This window comes from Tauraco erythrolophus, chromosome 3 (assembly GCF_009769465.1).
Source record: "Tauraco erythrolophus isolate bTauEry1 chromosome 3, bTauEry1.pri, whole genome shotgun sequence".
Classification (NCBI taxonomy): Eukaryota; Metazoa; Chordata; class Aves; order Musophagiformes; family Musophagidae; genus Tauraco; species Tauraco erythrolophus.
The window spans coordinates 1,163,101-1,168,748 of record NC_141467.1 but is presented as its reverse complement, the minus strand read 5'-3'; positions in this window follow the sequence as shown (position 1 = coordinate 1,168,748).

Sequence of the window (5,648 nt, the reverse complement as noted above, 5' to 3'; positions counted from 1 at the left end):
TGTGGTCAAAGCAGCTTCAGAGTGTGGTGTTTGCAGTAACACCCTGGAGAGACCCCAGCTGGGCCAGACTGCATTGTCCAAGGTCAGGCATTTTTCAGGGAGAGGGCAGGAGCTCTACGTGGCGTGAGGGGGTTTCACCTCTGCAGCTGCGTGGGGGGAGAAAAAAGTCCCTGTGTTAGCACTGGGACCCATCCTATAATAATCACCATGAGGCTGAACAGGCTGTCTTCCAAAGTGACACCCCACTGCATGTTCTTCCCAGTTCCATTAGTTTTCACGGAGCCATGCTGCCAGCAGGGTTGGGGAGCAGATCCAGCTCAAGCCTCACCCAGGGAAACTGAGTTACGCTTTTGGTGGCAGCTCACGCTTGGGCTGGTGTAAAATGATGGAAAGTGCCAGCTCTGGCTGCTCTCAGAAAGCGGTACCCATGCTGCCCGCCTGAGTGACACGCAGAATAACGGCGTTTTGTCTGCAGAGATTGAGAAACCAAGCAGGGGAGGAGGAACTGCAGCTCTCTTTTAACCACCCTGAACTTCATCTGGCAGCTGAACACCCATGAGGAAACGCCAGAGAGACAGGTCCAAATTTTAGCCTGTAAAGGAGGAGACAAGTCTGGAGCAGAGAGAGAGGTCTATAGGTCATAAAGACAGAGAGCAGATGATTTTGGATTGGCGGATAAAATTACTTGCTTTTTTTTCTTGCCTTTATCAAAATTCTTTCCAATGTGTCAGTTGATATATTCCTGTTAGAGCATTGCTTCACGCTCAGCAGATTGCAGCAGATTGATCTGCATCAAGATCATGACGTGATGTCCTGTGTCTGGAGATCTAAACTGTGCTGGCCTCTCCTCGGAGGTTGGGCTGTTGTAAATTCATGCTCCGTTTGCTCTTTTCCATACTTCTGCTCTGTGTTCATATATTTTGGATTATTTCTCTTCTAAGAGATTAGCTGATCATTTTCCAGGGTGCATTTTTTAATTTCTCTGGGGGCTCTGAATTATTTCTTGCTACCCTTGCAGCAACTCGTTGTGTGAGTGGAATGGGGTTTGTGGAACCTCTCAGTACACACACCTTGTGTAACCTCTCAGTATGCACACCTTACAGCACAACCCCTGGGAGACGACTGCATAAGCTGAATGAACGTAGAAGATCAGATGTTCCTTTTCAGCAATAATGATCATCTGCTTATTTCAGATTATATAATTTGCTGTTCAGCCTGTCTGGCCTCTTCTAGTCTCTGCTTCCTTCCCGTATGTACCTTGTGGCATTTCAAGTGCTTAGTTCCTATTTCCTTGGTGGTAGCAAATCTTTGTATTTTGTATTAAAGTTGTGAGGAGTCAATAACATGTTTAGAACCATGCTGTCAGTGTTGTACAGTGACTTAAATGTCTTACTAGTAATTTACAGTGCATTTACAGGACATGACAGTTATATTATCAAGCATCACAGATTACTGCAAACATAGACCTTATTCTATATTATAAAAATTGTCCTTTTTCATAAACGGCTTAGACATGCTCTGAAAACATATTTAATAACATTAGTACCCTTTATCATTGCATAAAGGTAATTTTGCTGGCTGTTGACAAGTTATAACCATTAAAAAAGCCATTCAAAATAAGTGACACTGTTTGTGGATATACAATGAACCATCTAGCAGAATACTAGTAAAATGCTGTACATTTGGGAGGATATTTTTCCAATAAAATTTATAGTTGTATTTCTATTATGAAATTTCAAACATCCTTTAAAAACTATTTGGAATAAAAACTACATTGAAATTTGTAGATTGCTTTGATCATCTTTGAATATCTTAAAAACAAATAGAGCCACTTGGAAATGGCGTGTGGAAATATGAAAATTTTAAAAGTATATGACATGCTAGCGGAAAAGCATTTAATAAAATATTCCGAAGTTTCCCCAAAAAAGTTTTCAGTAGGGAAAATGACTGAATTTTACTCCACTAGAATAAGATAGTGTTATTTTATGGAATAAAATCAACTGAAATATTGTAGAATAAAATAAACCCTGGAATAAAATAGTGGAAATAGAGGAGTTATTTTTCTAATACACTGGAAGCAAGATTAAAATGTTAAATGAATTGAAGGCCTTCTTCCTGGATAATCCAAGGAGTGAGAAACACCAAGGGAGAGAAGTGTGAAAGCAAGAGAGAACTTTTTTATCTTAATTAAAACAGTTTCCATTGTGATTTTCTCTGTTTTCCAGTGCAGACTATTTTGCTAGGAGGAATTTTAACTGAAGTTGCAAAGAATGCTCAGCCACCTTACCTGAGTATTAGGTTAACCCTCTGCTGTTAATTAATAGATGGAATTGAAAGTGACACATCAGTTTCCTTTCTTCATTTAATTGTTATCTATTAAAGGTACTTACTAGTGTTTCCAGGAAGAAATCAGAGGTGGGCTGGGTTTGGTTTAATTGTTTTGTGTAGACTGATGCAAAATGATGTTCCAGTTGAAAGAGGAGTGGTAGTTTGTGTGATGCAAGGGTGGTCTCCAGCCACACAGAGGAGCACAAGGCACAGGGTTGGGTGGGGGAACCTGGATAACCCCCTGCCCTGATTGCTTCTAGGGCTGTCCCAGGGGAGCCTTCAGCCCCGTGGCAAAGCTGAGTACCCTGAAGAAATTACCAATTGCATGTCATACAATGCTCTCTGTCAAAGGTGCAAGGTTCATTTCTTATGGAATAGACTTCCTGTGCGTGTGTTCACTGACACCAAAAAAGTCCTAAGGTGCTAATTTAGCTGAAGAAACCAGTGGAGTTCTTACTATAAGCATTATATCAGTATTATTCAACATAATGCACTGATGGGTGTATACGGTATTGATATATTGTGTATATTAATAGTCTTTGATGTATTGTCCTGTGGTTCTTTCCGTGTTTCCAAATTGTGTCGAGGTTGATATCCTGTTACCTATTTATACATTTAGCCTTTCTCTCACTCTTTTTGGTGTGGTCTGCCGTGGTAGCTGCCTGAGAGCCCTGCTGTTTCAGAGATCCAAGGGTGAGTGCTTCCTCTGCGGAAGGAACGCTGCTCTTCTGCTCTCTTGACATACAAATAAGGTCCATATTTGCAAGGAGAGCAGACTGGGACAGGAAACCCTTCATTAAATTAATTGTTGCTCTTCCAGAGGTGCACAGCTTTGCAGAGCACTGGAATATACTGAGACAACCTCTGTGTCTTGGGAACATTCCGAGGTTCCCAGGGCAAATCATGGTTCGATGGAGTGTGGCAACCAGCACACAGTTCCTGCCAGTTCCTGTGCCCCTGTATTTGGGCCTCACACTGCTAACGTGCCCCAGGAGCACTTGGAAACTGGATCTCTGGGTCTACGATATTTTTGGCCAACGTAGCCGAATCCGAGGGAAAAGCAAGATGAGCAGGAGGCTGGAGTGTAGCTTGGCTGGTCAGTCTCTGCATGTACTTTACAATCCAAATTACGTAGACCGAGTACTCCTGTGTTTGGAAGGGCCCTCACCTCCTGCGGTGTACGTCACCAGGAGTTGCAGAGAAGTGACTTTGTACCGCTCTGTGTATGTAAACGTAAATTTTATATGGGGAAAAGGATGATAATACGTTAGAAGTGACATTTGCAATTGCTTTTCTGGGTTTGTTTTGTTCAGCTCGTTTTTTATTCTGTGCAGGTTCTGAGAGACAAAGGCAGCTCTCTGTTTTTAATTACTGTAAGTAGCTTGTAAGTAGCTGGAACAGCTTTTTATGCAACCTGATTTGAATCTATTCCAGGCTGCAGATAGACACCTATTTTCAAGGCACAGCATGCTCGTCGTGGCTTTCTGCCAGTCAAACAGTTGTCACTTGCTAGACAGTCCTAACCAACTTCTGCTCCTTCCTCAATTTGCTGTCTGTCTGACTGATGGAACGGCAGGGTTTCTCCCCCACTCCCTCCCCTTTCTTTTCCCCTTCCCCAGTGTCACCACATGGCAGGAGAATTCAGCCTCTGCTGCTGGGAACAAGGCGCTGTTGGTGCTGCTGGCCCCAGGGCTTGGGTAGGGACACCCGAAACAGAGCAGAGCAGAACAGGTTATCGATGTAATTCCCCAAGAATCTCTCACTTTCCACAGCTCCTTGGGGTGGATGTGGAGGTGAAGAGGGCTTAGTTGGTTTGATTTTGTTTTTAAAACTTTCGAAGCTCTCTCAAGACTGGCAAAAATGAAACCCAGTTCTGTTTTTTCTTAACTCTGGGCAGCCAGATTATGTATAGATTATGTGAGCACTGTGGTCTGGCCCTGTAACAATAACACTCAAAGACCTAATCTGAAGCAAAGCTAACGTGATAAATGCATGGAAATGTTTATTTTTCTGTTTTATCTCCATGGCACAGTTCTGGAGAAGATTTGCTACTATGTCAGATCAGCAGCGAAGCACCCGACGTAGCTCAGCAGCCCTACAGAAGGCTCAGCTGAATCTCAGTATCTTTTGCTCCATCTCCTCCCTTACCTCTTGTTGGACCCTTGCTGACTTGCTGGCCTACAGGCTCCAAGTATTTTGAAGAAAGTCCTAGAAATGTTCTCCCTAGACTCCTGAAAATACTCTAACTCCTGGTTCCTGATTTTGAGACTTTGACCCTTTGGGATCCTTTACGAGTTTATGTACATTTAAAAAACTTTTCTTTAGCCAGTGACTTTATCTTAATTCAGTCGAAATTTGGCTGTTGGCCATCTAGGGTAAAACCACATAGTGGTATCAGTCCTGCAGTTTATGGTTCATTATTTTTTGTGATTTCTAGAATTTTTCCACTTCAGTTTTCAGGTAAGCCTTACACAGCCAGCTTTGCTAATCTTTTGACCCTGTGATGAAGAAAAAAAGTATCTTAGTTTTGATGGTTGGAATTCTTACTTATATTGTCAATATTGTTAAATGTAAAATTCTTTTTTTTCCTTGGAAATAGAAGGCTTCCATAGCCAGCCATCGTCTCAGAGATTTTTAAATGCAAGATAACTTTTTCTTGTCTCTCTGTTGCTCCTTTACTTGGCTTAGGTGAGATGTAACACTCCTACTAATTAACGAGGAGAAAAAGAAGGGAAAAGAAAGGTTTCCCTCCATGTCTCTTCTCTTTGCTGTACATTTTGTTTCTGACTGAGCCCTTTGGAAGAGTCCAAGCTGCTGAAGGAAACTAGTTATGGTGTGAAGCACTGTTTTCTCCCATGTTCTTTTTCTTGAATACTGTTTCTAGTTTTAGCTGTTGCCTATGTCTTTTCCTAGGACTTTATTTGAAGAATGCAGTAGTTTTTATTTAAATAATTATCTCCAATGATAACTCACTGTGTGCCAGCAACGTCTTCTCTGTGTCTCTCATGTGCTGTGGCTGGTACTCAGGTTCTTTGTACTCTGATCTCTGGACAGGTACAGAAATGAAGAACCAGAAGATGCCCTGTTGGGTTGTCCAGCACACTTCCTTGCCAATGTGGATACCGGGTGTTTTGTAGTTCGTCCTCTATTTCCTATATAATATCAACGATATTCTTTAGTGTTTCCATTTGTTTAGTTTGTTTTCTGCTTCCCTCTCTAAGTCCCAAACACTAAGTTAATGAGTTTTTAACCTTTTGCTTTTTTCTACTGCTATTAGTAAAATAGATGTTCCACATAAAAATCCACTCTGCCTCTCGGAC